The following is a 20,701-nucleotide window of genomic DNA, read 5'->3' as shown; positions in this document are numbered from 1 at the left end:
GGTGGGCAACTTGTAGCCCTCCAGAGGTTGTAGACTGCAACTCTTACCAGCCCTAGCCAGTACAGCCAATTGTGAGAGATGATGGGAACTGCAAGCCAACATATGGAGAGACCTAAGTTGCCCACCCCTGACATACAGGAGTCTCTCAATATATGTATTATATATGAACAAGCACTGTTTTGTACCTGGCCTAGATGCAATGGTTAAAGTGTACCTAGAAATTATTTTAAAAGTCTGGATGTGAAGGGGTAAGACAATGATAAAGAGCCAAAACACAGATTGTATCCAAACCAATTTCATGAAAATGCTTATTCCTCATTTATAGATTTCATAACCTTCCTTTCAATAAAGGTATTTCTAGAATGGAAATACTGTTCACTTTTGGAAGAAAATATGCCTTTGCCCAAGGAAACCCGGAATGGTGTACAACTGGAATGGTTTACCAGCACCCTCTCACGCAAGCACCAGCAACAGATTGCATGAAGCATTACTGGCACATACACATCCAACATTCTCAAGAATATATACCAACTTCAGTGTATCAGCAGAAAGGAAATATTAGAACTAAAATTTGCTTCAAGAACAGAGTGCTGTAAGAATCCAGTGCTTTTGCCTTTCCACAGTTCCATCACCACTCCTAACTGTGACCATTACAAACACCTGTTTTTGTAACAGCAGTTTTACACACACTTTGTGGGTATGTTAAGATACACAAAAGTGAAACAGCAGACATTTCTGCCTATATTTAGATCTGCCTGGTCAGCTGTAATTGCATAATTTCATCAGGACCTTCTGCAACGGAAATACATCCATATTCATCACAGTCATCAAAGGAAACATCTTTACAAGCCATATCCTTTTACAAACCAACACATGGTCTCATGCCATTCTCTCCAATTGTTGAATTCCTCCTTTAGGAAGGGCAGGGAATTTTATTTCTTTATCAATTGCGAAGTCGCTTCCCTTTATGGTTAGAAAGACAAGAAAGGTTGGGTTTCCCTCACAGGTGAAGTGCGGGGGGGGGGGGAGAAAAGAGAGGAGGGGGTTTGCCATTAGCGAAGTTCAGGCAAGAAGCAAAGCTCTTGGATATTTCAGTCAAGTTCACCATTTTGTCTTTGTCACAGAAAGTATCGCATTTTGGGATGGTTTGCAGTTGTATCTATGAAATTAGGGCTTGGAACACATCCTCCTCCCCATCCCCACACCAAAAATGCACACATATGAAGGGATTTGCCCTATTCCTGGAATTGATCAAAGATATGCCTCAACCACCTTTCTCACAGGGGCTGCAGGGACAGGCAAGGACTTATTTGCTATGTACACCCTAAGCACCTCATGATGGCTCCTTATATAGGGGGTACAGCTGCTGCTTTGCAGTAGCTCAGGCATACCCATGTGGAAACCAGCTGGAGTTAAGTCAACCAACCTATAAAACATATCTGTCAATTTAGAGGGGTATACACTGTGAGAAACACACACAAGTAAGGGAAAAAAGTGTCTGAGCATTCCTGCCCAAGAGCTCTCTCTCAAAAGAGGTGACCTTCGTTAACCATCCCTCCCATAGCAGCTATGCACTATGGAAGTTTGCTTCTTCATGGGGCACATGATTATTCAGGAGAGAGCTGACCTCCTCAGGAACAGTCATGCATGAAGCAGTTCAAAGTGTCCAAAGAGGATCTTGATGGAGGCTGACATTAGGCATAGATTTTGAGTCCAGGTGATACAAGAAGCAGGGGGAACGGGCAGAGGAAAGGGTAGGAAGGTATAGGAAAGCTTTCCCCCACCTGATGCTCTTCAGATGTGTTGGACTGCAACGCCTACTAACCATTCTGGTTGGGGGTGATGAGCATTGGGGTCCCACGCATCTGGAGGGCACCAGGTTGGGGAAGGCTGCTGTAGGGTTATTACAGTGCATGCAACAAGAGATAGATAAATATGCTCCGGTAAAAATGTGAGGATTGCTAGAACTTTCCTGTTTTCAAGGTTATTTTACTTATAGTGAAGGTACAACATTTCTATCACACTGCATATCAATTATGCCCTTTTTTGCTGCACACTTTGACCTTCTTATTTTAGAATCAAGACCTGCTGTATTTTTGAATTATCTGAATAACCAGTTTTGTTAGTACATGAAACTTTTTTCTATTCTAAGTTAGAGAGATCAACTTGCCTTTGCAAAAACCTACGCACAGTTCTGCAATATACTAGAATGAAGGTGCAAAGGTTACTTTTTAATTAAAAAAAAACATGTTTGCTAGTGTCCAATATCTGATGCAAGTTAGGCTACCCTAACACTTCATTCAGTACAAAAAAAAGTTTCTTCTGTTACAATACGTCCCTCACTTTGAATAAAGCATAAATTAATCCAGTTTCAAAAGGTAACACTGCAGACAGATACAAAAATCTAGACGCAGTAGGATAGGTACTGCTTTGCCATTTATAGGCAACAAGAACCCATATTACAAGTACTGTTCCAATAGCTTTTTAGAATAGGGACCTGTTATATATGATAAACACGTTGGTGAAGTTCACACAACACACTAGACAGTGGTTTAGCACAGGGATGGGGAACCTCTGACCTAGAAGCCAGATACAGCCTGCAGGGTTCCACCATCCAGTGTGCCAATTTCTTCCCCAGCCCCCCTCTCCTAGCAGGGAAAAGCTGTTATCTGAGTAGCTGAATAGATTCACTCCTGCTTACTTCTGAGTAGACATGCAGAAGCCTTGTCCTACTTTCTTTTGAGTAAAGTTCAAATTGGTAATAATCATTATTATTGGATTGTTTAATCTTAGTGTATATTTCTTTGAGATGTTTAGCCTATTTGTATGACAATTTAAATTTTGTTCTGACTTTTATTTGTTATTGAATTATCTGGAAATATTGCTGTATTTTATTATGAAAAATTTTCTGATGTTGCTGTAAGCTGTTTTGAACATGGTTATATTATGGAAAAGTGACATACAAATAAACTGATAATGATGAAGAAGAATCACATTTTGGCCCAGCCCATTTAGTCTTTGGCTCCACCCAGAGATTGAATGCAGCCCCCAAGACCTTGCTCAGATTGAAATTTGACCCTCAGACTGAAAAAGGTTCCCCACCCCTTGTTTAGCACAACTTGCAGGATTGCAGGAGTCACACTGAACCCTGAGCTCACATGCTTTCTCCTTCCTCCTGCAAGCCAGGATGCCAACATCAGGAACTTTTTTTTGTTTTTAGGTAACCAGTTTGCCATGTTATCAAGACCTGAAATTGTGGCTAATACTAACTATGGTTAATTTCAACAAGCCAGCTTCAGAAACCATGGTTTTAAGGTGGCTTGCTTGAAAGTGAATAGTGTTAAATACATTGTGTTGCACCAGACAACCTACCAAAAGCCATGGTTTAACTGGCTGTATGGAAAGAGAAGAGGGGAGCGAGGAAGCCCGAGGGCTGTTGTGGCTTCTGCATGTCACACTAAACCATCATTTAGCACAACAGTCAAATGGAACCATTGTGATAAGAACGCCTTTGTGATCCTTTGTATCTTTGTGTGGGATTAAGAGAACTACTGCTGGGATGTTATTTGTAATTTTCAAATGCTGATCAGAAGGACAGGAACTTCTCTTCATATTCCCAGGAGCCACTTCTGGAAGATGAAATATATGCACCAGCTCTGCAAAGATACAGCAAAATAAGCCTAGGGAGTGATATGCCTCCAATTTTTCTAGACCCAATGCTACATGTAAGCTTGAGCCAAAGTCTGTGTAACCAGGAGGGGCGGGAGTATTTTCACAGACATAGATGTCAAAAGTGTCACCCCCCATTCACCACATTTCCAGGGACAGGAGGGTTTGCCTACAGGGAAGAAACCATACAAGGACCCAGATTGCACTGCAGATCACAAGGTATAAGCAGCCCATTCCTAATTCAGTAGCTCTCAGTACCCTTCCCTGTCAAAGGGAACGAAGGCTACTGAAAAGCAAAAGTGCCAAATGACCAGGGAAGAGCCTGCTTTGGCTCTTCCCAAATGGGATCCCACTAAGAAAGATGGGATCCCACTAAGAAAGATCAGAAGAAGCAGTAGGTCTGAAACAGCAGCCTGGGGAAGGTGGGGCTGCAAAACATCACCAGAAGTGTTTTAAAATAAAACCCTGAGGGGAGTCACGGACTGTTCTGGCCCTCTCAAAAAGCACATTGTCCTCCCAAAATGTTTAGAACTGAACTGTTCAGCTTAGAATTACATGTTCCTTAGGCATCCCCCAGAAATAAGCCTGAACTGTTCAGCTTAGAATTACATGTTCCTTAGGCATCCCCCAGAAATAAGCCTCTTAAAATATGGGAAATTCTATTTGATAGCAGATAACCCAATATCCATGGAAGCATTACATCAGCCAGCAAAAGACATCACATAAAGATACGAGGCTCAATTCTGCCCCATCTTCTACTTCGCAATTAGCTTATGTCTCACAGGAGATTGCATCTATTTTGAATATAAAATCCCTACCAATTCCTGGCTAATTGTATCAAGTTGGTTCTATGGTAAGATGCCATTTTCCTTCATAATTCTTCCAAGAGTTGCCCCAAGGGGCAAGCACAGTGCACAGTTATATGAATTGGGAGTCTCTAGATCAGAATTCTTTCCATGTTCCCAGTGTACGGAATGCATACTATTAGCATACTCAAGCTGGGTTTCTCAACCCAAGCCCATGTTAACCTCGTCCCTTGAGCCAAGGTCCAAGGACACTGAAACATACTGAAACAAATCCTTCTAAGTTTTCCGGTTACACTTTGGAAACCTAAGAGTTGTCTTTCACTGAACACAGAAAGTAAAACAAGCTGCAACTTGTGTGTTCTACCTCATTAATCAAATTTGCAATACAAGTCCTCCAGCTTGGATTTGGAACACTTGCAGAACTAGAAGCGCTCACAGTTTCCCCATATGCAGCCAGTGTGAGAAAGTTATAAACAGAAGTGAAAACACTGATCTCAGTTATCTGATCACAGCAAATGCCTCTTTCCCCATTTGTTCTCAAGCATATGCAGACGCTGCATCCGTAAATGGTATTCAATTTAACCAGCATACTGCAGTATTGTATTATAAAGATTTGGTGTCTACACGTACTGAATTTGTTACTGCTTCATGCAAACAGTCTACCTATTAGTTTTGTAATACAGTAAAAATTAAGCATCTATATCACAATTTGAAGTGTTCAAAAAAAATGATGAAAAAATGCTAACAGACAGAATTGTATTGAAAAACTCTCATGATAGCCAACCATTATTTCTGCTGAAGTGTACATAAGCAAGTTTCAAGAGTAAGGGTGCAATCCTATGCCATATTTAGACAAAAAAAATTCTCATAACTCCCAGCATTCCCCTTGCAACATGGCTGGCTGGGGAATGCTTGGCGCTGTGGGACTTCTTTCTGTCTAAACATGCATAGGATTGTGCCCTTAGTTGATTTAACATTTGATACAAATAAAAATTCAACTCAGATAATGTTATACCCAATTACATATTTGAGACCACTTCTAGTTCTACTAAGCTACTTTGAAGTGTGCATCAATAGGAAAGGTCATCATGGCGATCAACAGTTCAAACTGCACATATTTTAAATATTCTTCCTTTTGTGAACTTTTTACACACTTTAGTGTTTACACTTCTGAAGGTTTCTGCTATTGAATCAGAAAAGATGCTTACAATCATGAAAGAGGTCTGCTCTGAGGCATTCAAAGTCTACTGCTGAACGGTACAACCAACTCTTAAGTTCAGGCTTTTAAGTTCTATCTTAAAGGATTAGGACAGGTTGCAATTTTACTACACAAGGTCCAATAAACATCCAATAAAGCCCAAAGCCTTAAGTACCTACTGAAGGACACTAAAGCCAACACAATCTAAAAAGGTCTTGCAATGCCCTGAGAAAACATCTTCAGGTAGAGAGTTCATCAGGGTCAGCATCAACACCTGGCAGCCTTGGGCAGTTGCCAGGCTCTAGCAGGGCTCACTGCCAATTCCTGCCCTGCCTCACCCAGCACTCTGAGCAGCACAAATGTCTGGATTTAGCCATCCTTTTAATTTCCTATAATTCCCCCAACCTAGTGTCCTGCTGGGGTATTGTGGGAAAATAAAAGGCTGGACAGACCTAGTTGCCTAGCACTGCTCAGAGCATCAGGGCCCCCTCAAACACAGCACTGCCTTGGCCTGTGCCCAAAGGGAGAGGGCAACCAAATGGGATAAGGTAATAGCAGTGAGGATGAGTTTAGCAGCACACAGTTAAACTATGAGATTCTCTACCACAGGATACAGTGATGGCCACCAATTTGGATGGCTTTAAAAGGGGGTCAGACAAATTCTTGGAGAAGGCTATCAATGGCTACTAGTCCTGATGGCTACGTACTACCTCCAGTATCAGAGGCAGTGAGCCTATGAACACCAGTTGCTGGGGAACATGGGCGGGAGGGTGCTTGTGTCTTGCTTGTGGGTTCCCAGTCAACAGCTGGTTGGCCACTGTGTGGACAGAATCCTGGACTAGATGGACCCTTGGTCTGATCCCGCATGGCTCCTCTTATGTTCTTATGAGGTGAGCCCACACAGAGCATCTTGCCCAAGGAGCCTCCAACACCTGAAACTAGCTGTGGGGCATGAAGCAGAAAAACTACCTCTCTATTTGCTCTTGTCTAAACTGGACATATGGATGCAAGAGTCAGACTTTCTTCTATTCTGAGAAATCAGGATGGGACACTGGGGAGGATGAAGAGTAACATATGTAGGGCTAATGATTTATAGTAGGGCTGCAATATTATGTTGTCCCCACTTTTTCCCAAGGAAGTCAAGGTGGTTAAATGATTTCCCCACCACCACCACTTTATTCTCAAAACAATCCTGCAAGGTAGGTTCAGCTGAGAGATGGCAACTGCCCCAAGGTAAATTTGGCCGTGGGTGGGGGGGAGGCTTCAAACTCAGGCTTCCCCAGGCCTAACCACTACACTACACTAACTACTACACTACTTTGGCAACATTTGATTAAAGACTAAAACATCACTTCAACCTCTCAATCTGCTTTAGAAATGCCCCAGATTTATTTTTTTTAAGTCTGTTGCCCAATTTAAGCACAAACATAAAAATGGCAAACAGCAATGATCATCTGAAGAGGCATTCCCTTCTCTCACACAGTGCACATGAAGGAATGCTGCTTCCATGATCATGGCTCTCAAGGTGCTGGTCCTTACCTTTAAAAATCTAAATGGCTTGAGACACAAACACTTGAAAGGTACCAGCTTGCCTATGTCTTAAGAGCTTTCACTAAGACCTTACGCCAAGTGCCTCCCTTATCAAAAGTGTGTTCTGTAGTTAAAGGAAAGGGGTTTCTCAGTTGTTGCACTCCAGCTTTAAAATGCCCTCAATAAAGAGGTATGCCTGATGCCCACTTTGTAATGCCCATTACAATCCCTTTGGTGCCAGGTTATGACTTTTTTATTTACTCAGGCATTTTGGTTAGCATAATGGCTGTCTGCCCCCGCCCCCAGTATTTGATTGATGTTAAGTGTTTTAAGGAGCAATCCTATGGCCGCTAGTCAGCAGCTAGATGGTCATAGGACATGTGGGATTCCGGGAACCCCCCCTTCTGCACTGCCTCGCAGGAAGCATGGAACAGCCCCGTGCTCCGCCTTCGGAAGAGGAGCATGAAGTGGCCAAAATGGGGTATTCCACAGGGCGTTCTGGGGCAGGGAAGATGGAAATGCCGGTATGACACATCCTATGTGTCGTCCAGCAGCCTCCTCCCCCGCTCCGCCTTCCCACAGCTAGACAGCTAAAATCAGCTGTCTAGCTGCAAATGCCAGGAGAAGCGCGAAGGGAATGACCCCCTCCATGCTTCTGCCCTGCACTGGATAGGTGGCCACCTCTGAGTTCAGCAGCAGCCACCTATCCCCATAGGACTGCACCCTTATTGTATTATGTTTTTAATTGTTTTCATGCAGATGCTAAATCAGATCTCAACTGATTTAGGGCAGGGCAACACAATTTCTGGAAAGTTTTCCAATTCCATTTCCCCCCAGAAAAACTACTTCACTGCTTCCCTTTAATATCACAAGACTTGCCAAGCGCTATTTCCTTCTATCTTAACTATATTTCATTTTATGCTCCTGGCTTTAAATACTGAGATCCAGAACTTCAGGTTTGGGAGCCACATCTGGCCCTCTGGCCAGGGGTCCCAATTCGGCCCTCTGGCCAGGGGTCCCCACAAAGCCACACCCCCTTTTCCACAACCACTGATAATTTGGTGGTGTCCCAGCTTTTGTGTAATCCCCCCCTTTCTAAAAAGTTGGAATGCTTCTCCTATGTCAGAGCTACTGGCAGTAAAAGCTTTAAGGTAAAATATGGTGCTATTTTTGCCCCTGCCTCTTTTTTCTTCTGCCCCACCCACAACTGGAATGTGACCCCCAAGAGCTTGTCCAGAATGGAATTCAGCCCTCACGATGAAAGAGGTTCTGCACCCCTGATCTAAACTATATTGCACCAGCTTGCACAGAAGAAATAACGTAAAAGCAGTAATACATTACATTCCTACGTAGATCTAACCTGACCCTTCTCAGCATGCACGCAGACATACCTAAAATCAGGGATGGGGCCATTGTGGAAGTGCTCTCAGATATACAATCTTTTATTCAAGATCCTCAAGCTCAGAGGAAACCACTTCTGCTAGTTTGCAGCAGAATCTGGCAGCTTACAGCACTGATTGGCTGCAGCAAGAAGCCTTCCCTTGGAAGTTTTTCAACCAATTTAGCTTTCCTCCCTAAATATACGATGTAAGATGCCAAAATTAACAGCTTTGCATTTTAAGAATTATTTTTTTAAAATGTACACAATCCTCCTGAAGCAAGGATGTTAATGGGCAAAAGCGAAGCCACGGTCCAAGTCAGGATTGGAAATGATACTAGGTTTATCATTTACAGTAAAAATGCAGTGGGACTCCAGACTCAAACCATGTAACACATAACTGCACCAACTTCTGTTTTGAGACAGAAGTTGCATTTGTATGCAAGTTATGCAAGTTGCATAGATAGAGGTTGCATTTGTATGCAGGTATGCAACTTCCTTTGCAAACTACAATTTCATTGATAGCAAACAAAACTGGGAATATTAGGCAAACCTGGACAAGTCACCGAGCACATGACTGAGGTGAAGTCTTGAATTAAGAGCCTAACTCCAGTTTTATTCATGAGTTCACACCAAGTTCAATTAGAAAGTTAACTGTGCATGTGAAGGCACAGCTAATTAGTCATTTTAAGTTTCAATCCTCTTTTGCATGGTTTGTCATCAATCACCATACAGGAATATGCTCAGAGTTCATATAATTCTCAGTTCTTTTCTAAACTGGTTGAATGCTTACTCTTAGTCCACTAATGCCTAATGACTGCCCCCCCTTCTTCAACAGAATCCTTTTACACAGAAATTTAGAGGCATGGTTCCTTTGTTTGCCAATATCCTAAATGCTGCTAACATTCAGCCAAATCTTACAGTCCAAGGATATTTTGCCCTAAAAGATGTTTGCTGCACACTATGAACTACATTCCATAGCTGGATAGCCATCAGTGTATTTTGGAAAGACAGCCTTTTCATTCCTTCTGATCTCACAACTGTTTGATCTGGGAGCATGATTGGGCATGTGCTTTCCAGGTATAAGGCTACTGAAAGAAGGCCATTTCACTAACATCTTGTCATCCACTGTTACATTTTCAGACCTCCATTCAGTAAGGTCATTTTCTGCAGTACTCCAAGCTGAAGTGCACATCATCCCAATTCGAGTGACCGTATGGGCCCTGAACCTTCCAGTAACTTTCCACCAATCATGCCTTCCATTTTCCAACCACATTAATAACTTAATTTTTAGTGTCCAACACTGCTGTTGTGCGTAGGACTTGCTTGTTTAGCAAAAAGCTTGATTGGCTTGCTGTATCAAAGAATCTACTAGTGCCAAGGAATGCACCATACACACAAACATAAAAGCACAACACATACAATTTACTTTTGCTTATTGTTATTCAAGACTCTGAGCAGGATCTGTGGTTTCTACAGCTCCATGACTGCCAGGAAATTTCTTGCATTTGCAATCTGAATTAACTGCAAAATGTTTGCCTGCAGACAAAACTAATTTCATTAGGAGATTTGTTACATTTATATCCAATCTTTGCCCCATCAGCACTTAAACTGCACAAATCCGAGAGTAAGGCTGGGCTGACACAGTGGCTTACCAAAAGCCACCTCCTGAGCATTGTAACAGAGCAGGAGTTTGAAGCCGGATTCCCCAGCATTCTAGTTCTCAGTGCCACTTGGCCTTAACCCTTTGTACTGATAATTTAGCAGTCTAGTGCAAGATGCTAGGACAGCGGTAGGCAACCTGGTGTCCTCCAGATGTTTTGTACAACAGCTCCCAAAAGCCCCACCCAGCATGGCCAATAGTCATGGATTATGGGAGCTGTAGTCCAAAATATCTGGAGGGCACCAGGTTGCCTGTCATTGTGCTAGAATATAACAGCTTTTTAGGTGTAAATTTAAAATGATGTACATTTAATTATATGTTTTCCTGCCTTTGGTAGTCAACATCGGTTGTTCGATAAGCTCAATTACCAGTTTTATCAAAACGTAAAGTTAAAACGTGTTTACTGCAAAGACAGACAATGCTCTCTTGATGAATTACTTGTGAATATTTGCCTCTGTATTATCCAAGGAAGAAGAATAAGGTGAAGCAGTTCTAATACTTTCTTTCGTAATATATTTAATTATGATGACTGAACTAACAAGCTCACAGGCTGACCCCCCTCATGTCATCCTGATGTATCATTTTGCATTTCACTGCTGTAAGTCAATTTGAGATCTACAGCAGGTTGGAAAGGCTAGTAATGATGCTCTCTGCAGTCTCTGGGGAGTCCACATTATACACAGCTTACATTATTTATGAAGTCTAGATGATGCCTCCATTAGGCCTGCAGGATTACACACCAAGAGATACCACTTACACTTGACAGTACTGGCTGCTGCACTGCCAACACAGCTTAATTCAAGTTTACCTACTCCCTAGGCTGATCTTGCCTTCTGTTTACATACATTAAGCTGGAATGCGGCGAGAATTTTGTTTGGAAATAATCATTGCCACTTAAAGCTCATGCCTTCAACTAGACAGACTTTACACATGTCACTTAAAAGCACTTCTCTCCTCTGCTAGTACACGTGTGTGAAAGACAGAAATGAGTTTTAAAAACCCAATACAAGCACATTAAAAATTGATTGATAGCCATGCAACAGCGTGGATTTACAATCACATTTCAACCTTCCTGCACTTTGGTGTTGCCTGTGAACAGATGTGTTCTTCCTCCAACCACCATTATTTCCAAGAGTTCTATATGTTGGGGAATAGATTTTTTCATATTTAAATTCTTCCCCCTGTACAAAAATATAGGGGTGGGGAGCTGCCTTGTCAGTTTCACCAACACCCCCCAAAAAGTCCGGTCCACCTTTTTTTCCTGCTGCCATTCCTGCTTTCTAGGAACAAGATGTAGAGGGGTTTTGTGTGTGCGTATTTTTGCCTTCAAAAGGGTATGCATATGCACAACACACTGCTGAAGCTGACATGGTTTCCCACTCCCTGTCAGTTTTACTAGAGTACAGGGGGAGGGAACAGTAAAGGAAATGATGGTGGGATGGGATGATGCTTGTGGGATCACATCCAAGTCTATTCACAGAGCAGTATAAGGTAGCATCCGGTATAAGCAGGTGGGAAAATGTTTTCTCCCACTCTGGTTTAAAGGGCTGAGGTGATATTTGAAGCAGGAAAGGCATAATTCGTGAATGGTGTCAGATGTGCATTAGCAGAGCAGGGAGGAAGGCAGAATGATAAATGCAAGCGCCTTAATTACTGTATTTGTTTCCTACCTTTCTCCCATGGAACTTTTAAAATGCACAATCACAGCCTTACAGATTTTCCATCATCAGTGCTTTATCTAGAACACCCTTCCCCCAACCTGGCACCCTCCAGATGTGTGGGACTACAGCTCCCATCAGTGCCATGGGAGTGGCAATCCCACACATCTGGAGGGCACCAGGCTGGGGGATGGGTGTTCCAGAATCTATATGTCTTAGCCTCTCTAAACACTCCACTCCTCGTATGTGTTCCAGAGTCATCAGATCCTCAAGGATATACACTAAAGAACACAGGTATGGAGAGTAGCACTGCAGAACAGAACTGTATTTGATTACATGGGTGGAGGGGTGGGGAACAGAATTAAAGCAAGGACAAATCAGTACCCTTGTAACCTGATCTGGCCTTGAACTGAAGTGATCTTATCTGAGGAGGTGGCTAGGAAGTATTGTAAGTCTCTTTTAGCTTCTGAGAAACATATCCCAAAGACCCAATCAGTTATGCCTTGAGAACAGAAGGCCCAAGTACTGTTATCAAGTAGGGCCTGAGCATTTCAAAAAGCTTTTTAAGCACAGACAACACAATAGTAATGCTAATTTGCCTCTCAGCAGGTATCTCCAGACTGCTTCTAGGTATAACTTGGGTATAAAAAAATAAGCATCCAATAAACTTGATAGCAACTGCCTGGGAGAGTATTATCTATTTTCACTTCCCAGTAGCCAAACAGCAAATATTTGGAAGGGGGACTCTTAGTAGCTGTAGTTAAATTCTAATTCCTAAACAGCCATTCAGACAAGAGAGAGACAAATGCAGGGGGAGTGAGTTAGATGGGGCACAGATTTTTCCAGTTCTAGTGGCTGCAATTCAAGTGTAAACTTCAAATGTGCCTTCAATTTAATTAAGAATGGCTCTCTTCAGCTGCCTATTAGTATTCAGGAGTGATTCATCCTAGACCCATTTGGAATATGCCCTTTTACCATGAAAGGCATTCTCCCAGGGGCTGTATCTACCTTTCAGGCATAAGGCAAGCAGCAACTGCTACTAGGATATATGGCAAAAATGTTCATTTATTATACTCTTAAACCACCCCATAATCCAAGTTCTCTGGGAAATGTTGTTCAGTCGTTAAGTCGTGTCCGACTCTTCGTGACCCCATGGACCATAGCACACCAGGCCTTCCTGTCCTCTGTTCTCTCCTGGAGTGTGCTCTGGGCAGTGTACAATGCATTAAAAATCTAAATTTCAAATTTCATTAATTTAGGTCTCCACATACATTTCACTACAATAAAAATCAGTTGTTTCCTGAAGCCACTCCTCAAATTAAAGCAGCCATTCATATTCCTACCCTGTATTAAGAACTGCTAAACCAGCCCACACACACACACACACAGCTTCATCAACTATTAACAAAAGGGCCAGAAACTGCTGTCCCCGGCTTGTCATATCTTCCCCCCCACCCCAATTCCCATAAAGGTTGCTGGGATAAAAAGCCAGCGATTTTAGACTGGGGGGGGGCGGGGGGGGAGGTAAACAAAACGTCTAATTCGAAAACCCACCACCAAAAACAAAAAGGCAGGGGGTTCAGTATAGGCTGAACATTTGCAAAACGGCGAAGAGGCGCAGAAGCCTCCAAATGAATAAAATAATGATACTGATTATTAATAATAATGGTTTCGAATGCCCCAGAAACATTAAACAAGAAAAGGGTGGCGAGGTTACAGAGCCGCAGCGGAAAGACTACATTCTATTGTGTTGGGTTGGTTTGCTTCCCTCAACTACATAAGTCCAGTCTCAGTGGCCTCATCCTGCCCAGAGAGAAAGAAAAACCCGTGGCAAGTTTCTTCGACTTGGCGTTGAACACAAAAGGGGCCCGGACGCCTGGAGAAGCGCCGCACCGCGAACAAGGGCTCTTACTTTTCATTCTATTTCTTCTCCCCTCCCCGAGAGAAGTTGGTAAGGAAAGAATAGAAGGAGAGCAAAAGAGGAGGAGACGTTCCTGGCGGGTCTGTTTTGCCTCTGGAGCCACAAAAGGCTCTCCTCCATACATAAAGAAACTTTTTGAGGCGAAGTCACCAGCGCCGCGGATTCAGCTCCCTTCGGTTTTCCCCACAGCCGCCATCATGATGGAAACGAAAGCTCATTCCACGCACACAGTCGCCAAAAAACCAAAAACGCCTCAAGTCTTTTCCCTGCTTAGTGTCTCCCCGCCACCCCTTTAACGCCAAAGGGGCAACAAAAAGAGGGGAGGAGAAAGAAGGGAGAGGCGCGAACGCGCCGTAAGAAAAGAAGTAGGGGGAAATAATAGGCACAAAACAAGAACCGCTGCGCGCAGATTGGGGAGCAGGGTGGGTCGGTGGGGAGAGTTCTTGAATGCAGGCAAACTCTGGGCAGGAAAGAAACAGGAGCAAAGCCAGAGTTCTTACCGGTTGTCGCGGGCGGGCGGGGAGAGGGAGAAAGGGAGCGTGGAAAGGCCGGGCAACCGCCGCTCCTGCCGGGCAGATTGGCGACGTCCCTCCCGCTGCCTGCCTGCCTGCCGCTCTCCCTTCCCTCCCCCTCGTTCTCTCTTCCCCAGCAGCCGCCAAGCAGCCCCGCGCTCGCTCTGCCGCTGCGCCTGGATTGATCTGGTCTCGCTGGCGTCAGAGAGTCGGAGCCACCCAACCTCCACTTACCCCACTGCCAATACACAACATACATACATATATATATACACGCGCGCGCGCGCGCTCTCGCTCTCCCTCTCGACCAGCTCAGGGAGCCTCTCCAAGCGCCCGCCCCCGCTCCTACAAGGAAGGCATTGCTGGCTTGGCTGGAGAAACCGCCCCGTTCCTTGTCTCTCTGTTTCCTTTCTCCTCAGCCCGCCCAAAGGAGGCTGCTTCGCCACGGCTGGGACGGGCGGCCTGCGGTGGGGTTTGGAGCTTCGTCAGAAGCCATTTGCGAATGGTCGCGAGCAACCAGGGCAGCCTTTCATGTTGTCGTTTCCAATTCCCAACAGCTTTGACGTGGGCCAGGCGGCAATCCGCAGAGTTGCTGCCGGCGGAGCGGGGCCCAGTCGTCCGTAAAAGAGAGCAACAGGTTCGGAGGCTCTGAAGCAAGCGGCTGGCGTGGAGTACCTCCCAGGGCCTCCGATCCTGAACATATTTATGATTTGCATGCATAGACGGTTGCATGCAAACCGCAACCCACCCACCCCCCGCAAGTGGTTTCCCCTCACCCCCAATATTTTTCTTTCAGAAGCCGTAATACGTGGAACAAAGCTCGCCCCCTCCTCAGAAATGCATTTCCCACTTCTCTCCCCCCACCCATTAGTTTCTCCCTGGTCCTGTCCCAGACTGCGCGTATTTCTGAACTGCGTGTGTATGCAAGAGAAAAATGTGGGAAATGCAGGCATTTAAGGGGTAGTGAACCGTAGGCAGACTTAAAAATCCAGGAAAGTCTGTGTGCGTGCAATTCCAGAGGTGTTGAGGTTGTATTCCTAAAACACTAGGCAGTAAAGCCAATAGAGCATATTAGGGTTTACTTCTGAGTAAACATGCAGAGGGTTGCGATGTTACATATGCAGACAAAAAGTCTTCATGGTGTCACAAACCTCACTATCCCAGTTTGCATGATCACGGCAGCCCACCGTGGCTTGTTTAAGGGCACAATCCTATGGCCGCTAGACAACATCGAGGCAGCCATAGGATTTTTCAGTTTATGGGAACCGAGCTCGGAGCTGGCACTCCGAGCTCGATTCCCAAAAATCTGACTCCCCACTGCCTTGTAGGAAGCACAGTTCATCCCTGGATCCGCACTTGTAACAGCAGTGCGGAGTGGCCAAAAGGGGGGCATTCTTGGGGGCGGGCTGTAGGCTTATTTGATAATGCGAAGATCCCCTCCACCCTCCGCCCGCCCTACACTGGATAGTCGATCACCTCCGAAATCGGAGGCAGCCAACTATCCCCATAGGATTGCACCCTAAGCCACAGTGGGCTGCAGCGTGTGCTGGGCAGTTATTGAATATTCAAGCTGTGGTTTGTCATGTCCATGGGCTGCAGGAGGTGTGTGAGGATTAAACAACCCTTGCATAATCCTAGAACAGGCCATGAGTTATGCAATGATTGTTTGGGTTCGGATGACACAACAAGCCACAGCCTGAATATTTAAAATAGCTGCCTGCACACACTGCAGGCTTATTTGATCATGCGAACCACCTCAGTATATTTACTGTGATGTACGTTTTTATGCACCAGAGTGCTTTGCATCAGACGTATAAACTCATGTGTGAAGTGGGCACCAGTCCATGAGAACTTATGCCACAGTAAATATGTTTTCATGATGCCATAAAACTCTCTTCTTGTGTCTGTGCATGTATTACATATATAAGCACATACTTTATCATTAAGGCCCTAATTCATACACTGTTTCTAACTCTAACAAACTAACCAACTATTTGAGTTAGATAGCAAGTTACTTTGGATAGCTCTACACATTACAATTGGCGTAATGTGGGAAATATGATGGTTCCCACAGAACATGTGCAAGATGCGGGCATCATATAAAATGTCAGCACATCTTAACCATGAGTGTACAGATGTCTGAGGAGTTTTCCCAAATATATATATAAACTGATGTTTAAAGATGTATATACATTCATGTAACATACAAATATTAAGGTTAAGAACATAAGACCAAAAGATCAGACCAAAGGTTCATTTAGTCCAGCATTCTGTTCACACAGTGGCCAACCAGCTGCCTGTGAGAAACCCACAAGTAGGACATGAGTCCAACAGCAACCTCCCAGTCGTGTTACCCAGCAACTGGTGTGCATAGGCATATTTCCCCGATACTGGAGGTAGCATATAGCCATCAGGACTGACAGCCATTGATAGCCTTATCCTCCATGAATTTGTCAAATCCCCTTTTAAAGCCATCTACATTCGTGGCCATCACTACATCTTGTGGTTGTGGATTCCATGGTTTAACTACGTAGTGTGAAGAAGTACTTTATCTTTTCTGAATCTCCCACCATTCAGCTTCATGGGATGACGCCAGGTTCTAACATTAAGGGAGAAAAATGTCCCCCTATCCACTTTCCCCCAATATGCATAATTTTGTACACTTTTATCATGTCTCTCCTCACTCACCTTTTCTCTAAGCTAAACAGTCCCAGATATTGTAACCTTTCCTCAGAGGGGAGCAGCTCCAGGCCCTTGATCATTTTAGTTGCCCCTCTTGCCAACTCTACAATATCCCTTTTTAGGTGCAGTGACCAGAACTGTACACAGTATTCCAAATTGTATATGGGCAGTAAGATATTGACTGTTTTATTTTCAATTACTTCCTAATTATTCCTAACATGGAATTTGCCTTTTTCACAGCAGTCGCACACTGGGTCGACATTTTCATCGAGCTATCCACCACAACCCCAAGATCTCTTTCTCGCTCAGTCACTGCTAGCTCAGATCCCATCAACTGATATGTGAATTTGGGATTTTTTGCCCAAACAAGCATCACTTTACACTTACTTACATTGAACCGCATTTGCCATTTTGATGCACGTTCCCCCAGTTTGGAGAGATCCTTTTGGAGCTCCTCACGATCCATTTTTGTTTTAACCACCCTAAATAATTTGGTGTTATCAGCAAACTTTGCCACCACGCTGCTCATTCCTAATTCCAGATCATTTATGAGCAAGCTGAAAAACATTGGTCCAAATACAGATCCCTGTGGGACCTCACTTTTTACACCCCATTATTGGGAGAATTTACCATTTCTTCCTAATCTCTAAGTTCTGTTTTTTAGGATGCAATCCTATGGGGATAGTCAGCCACCTCCAAACTTGGAGGCGGCCGACTATCCAATGTAGGGCAGGCAGAGTGAGGAGGGGATCTTCTCCTCCGTGCTCTGGCTGCCCTGCATTTGTGGCTAAACAGCCAATTTTGGCTGTCTAACTGGGGCACCTTGGAGTGGGGGGAGGCCAGGCAGCACATAGGAAGCATCGTACTGGTGCTTCCACGGTCCCCTCCCCACCCCCAGGAATGTCCCCTTTTGGCCACTCCATGTTACTCTTACAAACATGGAGCCAGGGACAAACCATGCCTCCTATGAGGTGGCAGGGGATGGGGTGGGGAGTCGGATTTCTGGGAACCGAGCTCGAAGCACCAGCTCCGAGCTCGGTTCCCATAAACCAAAAAATCCTCCGGCTATCTAGATGCTGTCCAGCGGCCATAGGATTGCACCCTTAACTGGTTACTGATCCATAAGAGGGCCTCTCCTCTTGTTCCATGACTGCTAAGTTTGCTCAGGAGTCTTTGGTGAGGGAGTTTGTCAAAAGCCTTTTGGAAGCCCAGGCAAACAATGTCTATCGGATCACCCCGGTCCACAAGTTTATTGACACTCAAAAAACTCTAAAAGATTAGTGAGACAGGACTTACCTTTGTGGAAGCCATGTTGATTCATTTTCAGCAGGGCTTGTCCTTCTATATGCTTACTAATTTTATCTTTAATAATGCTTTCAACCAATTTACCTGGAGCAGATATTAAGCTAACTGGTCTGTAATTTCCTGGATCCCCCTTGGATCCTTTTTTAAAAATTGGCATCACATTGGCCATTCTTCAGTCCTTTGGTACAAAGGCTGATCTTGGGGACACATTACATATTTTTGTTAGAAGTTCAGCTATTTCATCTGATTTATTAGCTTTCAATTTACCAATAAGGTTAAGGACTTTATCTTTTGTCATCACTATTTACCTCAGTTCCTTCCTGGAAACATCAGTTCAGGCACAGGTATCTGTCATACAACTTCTGCAGTAAAGACCGAAGAGAAGAATTCATTCTGCTTCTCTGCAATCTCCTTAGCCTCCTTTAGTACTCCTTTAACTGTTTTGTCATCCAGTGGTTCAACTGCCACCCTAGCTGGTTTCCTTGGTGTAACACTGATGTTTAGCACAGCAGCTACTGTGTGGAACTGCCCTTGGTATTTCATGGGTAGAGCACTCTGAGAAAAAGGATTCTAGATTTAAGTTTAAGCACATGTATATGGGAGGTATGACCACAACTGCGATGGAGTTACTCATGGCAGGGCTGCCATTTTTTGTTCTTGTTGCTTTTAACAGCTACATGGCAGCCAGATATTCAACTGGTGCTGCTTTCCCCAACATAAAGCTGCAGTGATGGGGGAAATGAAACTGGTTGGATTGCTGCTCATCGTGTGTTAAAGGCACCAAGACTTTACCAGGAAAAATAAAATTAGCTAGTAATAGATTTTATTTGTACTGGCCATAGGCCATGACATGAAAATGACAGTATAAAGCATCAAAATTGTGAATTACACACTATTGTAGGAATAGTAGATCCAGAATGCAATTAAAAACTTTATAAGCCCCAAGAACTCCACAGCCTGCTGTAGGCAATGACCAATGAGGAATTTTCCTCTTTGGGGGGGGAGGGGGGTCTTTTCAAGCTACTTACAGCAGAATCCTATGTATGTCCACTCAGGTGAATTGATATAGGATTGCAGCCTTAGTAAGATAACAAGAACAAACAAGCCATTTTGCTTCAGGATCCATATGCAAATGCAGTCCAATTGAGAATGAGTCATGTTCTCAATTGAGCTCAGATTCACAGACATCTAAAAGTTCATCTTTTGTCAGTGACCTTTCAGGACCTTCGTTGGCATTAGGCAGAATCTTGGGGCTGAAAAAGCCAGCTTACTGCATGATAAGTGTCTATGTCATGAGAGCTTTAAAAATTTTCTAAGGAAAAATCTGTCTCTGCTACTAGTTTAGTAATTTAAGTTACCAGCTTTAAACCACATTTTCATGTGTATCATCTACACTATAGTGACAATCTGGCGCAATATATTAAGATGCTCTGAACATTGTACTCACCTTTACAATTCTTCTAATTTTTTATTGCCATAAATCTGGGAGTTGAAGCTGAGACATACTCATGTGTTCAAGAGAGTACTCAATGAGAGTTTAATTGGCCAAGGAGGGATTTGAACCTGCCTCCCCCACCCCCATCCCCACCCTGTGTTTGAACACAGCTTGCTATCTGTTACTTGCAAACATACAGTTGCACAATCCCCACACCAATATAAGTTTAAAAGCAAGGAGAGCATAGAAGATGGTAGAAATAGAACCATACTCATATATCCCAAGAGACAGCCTGTTACTTGAATATAGCCCAACACATGTGGATTCAAGATGTCTTTCTGATATGGGAAGGCAGGGAGGGACAGTTCAATGCAGAAACATTGAGTGGGACATGAATAAAACAGTATCTGAAGAGGTATATTACCAGAGCCTATCCTAGAGGATAGAGTACCCTTTAGAGGGAACATGAGTGTCTTGCTGGGTCACACCAAAGCTCTATTTCGGCCTTCCCCAACCTGATGCCCTCAAGATTTATTGAAGCAGCTACTCCCATTATTCCTAGCTGGCATGGCCAACGGTCAGGAATGCTGGGCGTTGTTGTCAAAAACATCTGGATGGCACCAGGTTGGGGAAGGCTGGGCTACTCTGTTTCAAACAGTTGCCTATGCAATCGATGCTGGCAAGTTCATAGGCAAAGCATGTTGAGAAAGTACCTATTCCAGCATTTGTCAGTAGCAAATACTAATTACAGGCATGCTGCCTCTGAATGTGGAGGTTCAAATGTTTATCTAACATCACACAGGCCTAGTTCTGCACTGAGATGACAAATTTTTGCTGGGGCTATACCACTTCAAACTGCAGGTCTGCGCTAACATGACTGAATGTTTCTCTATACAAATTATGATTATGATTATTAAATCCTTACACATTGTAGGGATTTAATT

General features: G+C 43.9%; 1 protein-coding gene across 2 annotated transcripts in view; it reads right to left on the bottom strand.

Annotated features, from left to right (window-relative positions):
- SMAD1 (SMAD family member 1) overlaps window positions 1-15,099 on the bottom strand; it is a 54,487-nt gene extending 39,388 nt beyond the window's left edge. Inside the window, exon 1 of one of the 2 annotated variants that reach the window (XM_084856196.1) lies at window positions 14,597-15,099. The gene's annotated coding sequence lies outside the window, so the exon portion shown is untranslated. Of the gene's footprint in view, window positions 1-14,323; window positions 14,576-14,596 lie in introns of those variants that run through there. The other variant, XM_084856195.1, reaches the window with a different exon arrangement.
- Between the last annotated feature and the right edge of the window lie 5,602 nt (window positions 15,100-20,701).

The sequence above is a fragment of the Heloderma suspectum genome, chromosome 5, assembly GCF_057233095.1.
Source record: "Heloderma suspectum isolate Gila_16-S chromosome 5, 16-S_ref, whole genome shotgun sequence".
NCBI classification, from domain to species: domain Eukaryota; kingdom Metazoa; phylum Chordata; class Lepidosauria; order Squamata; family Helodermatidae; genus Heloderma; species Heloderma suspectum.
Note: the sequence above shows the minus strand (reverse complement) of the source record. Positions and strands in the feature narration are given on the sequence as shown.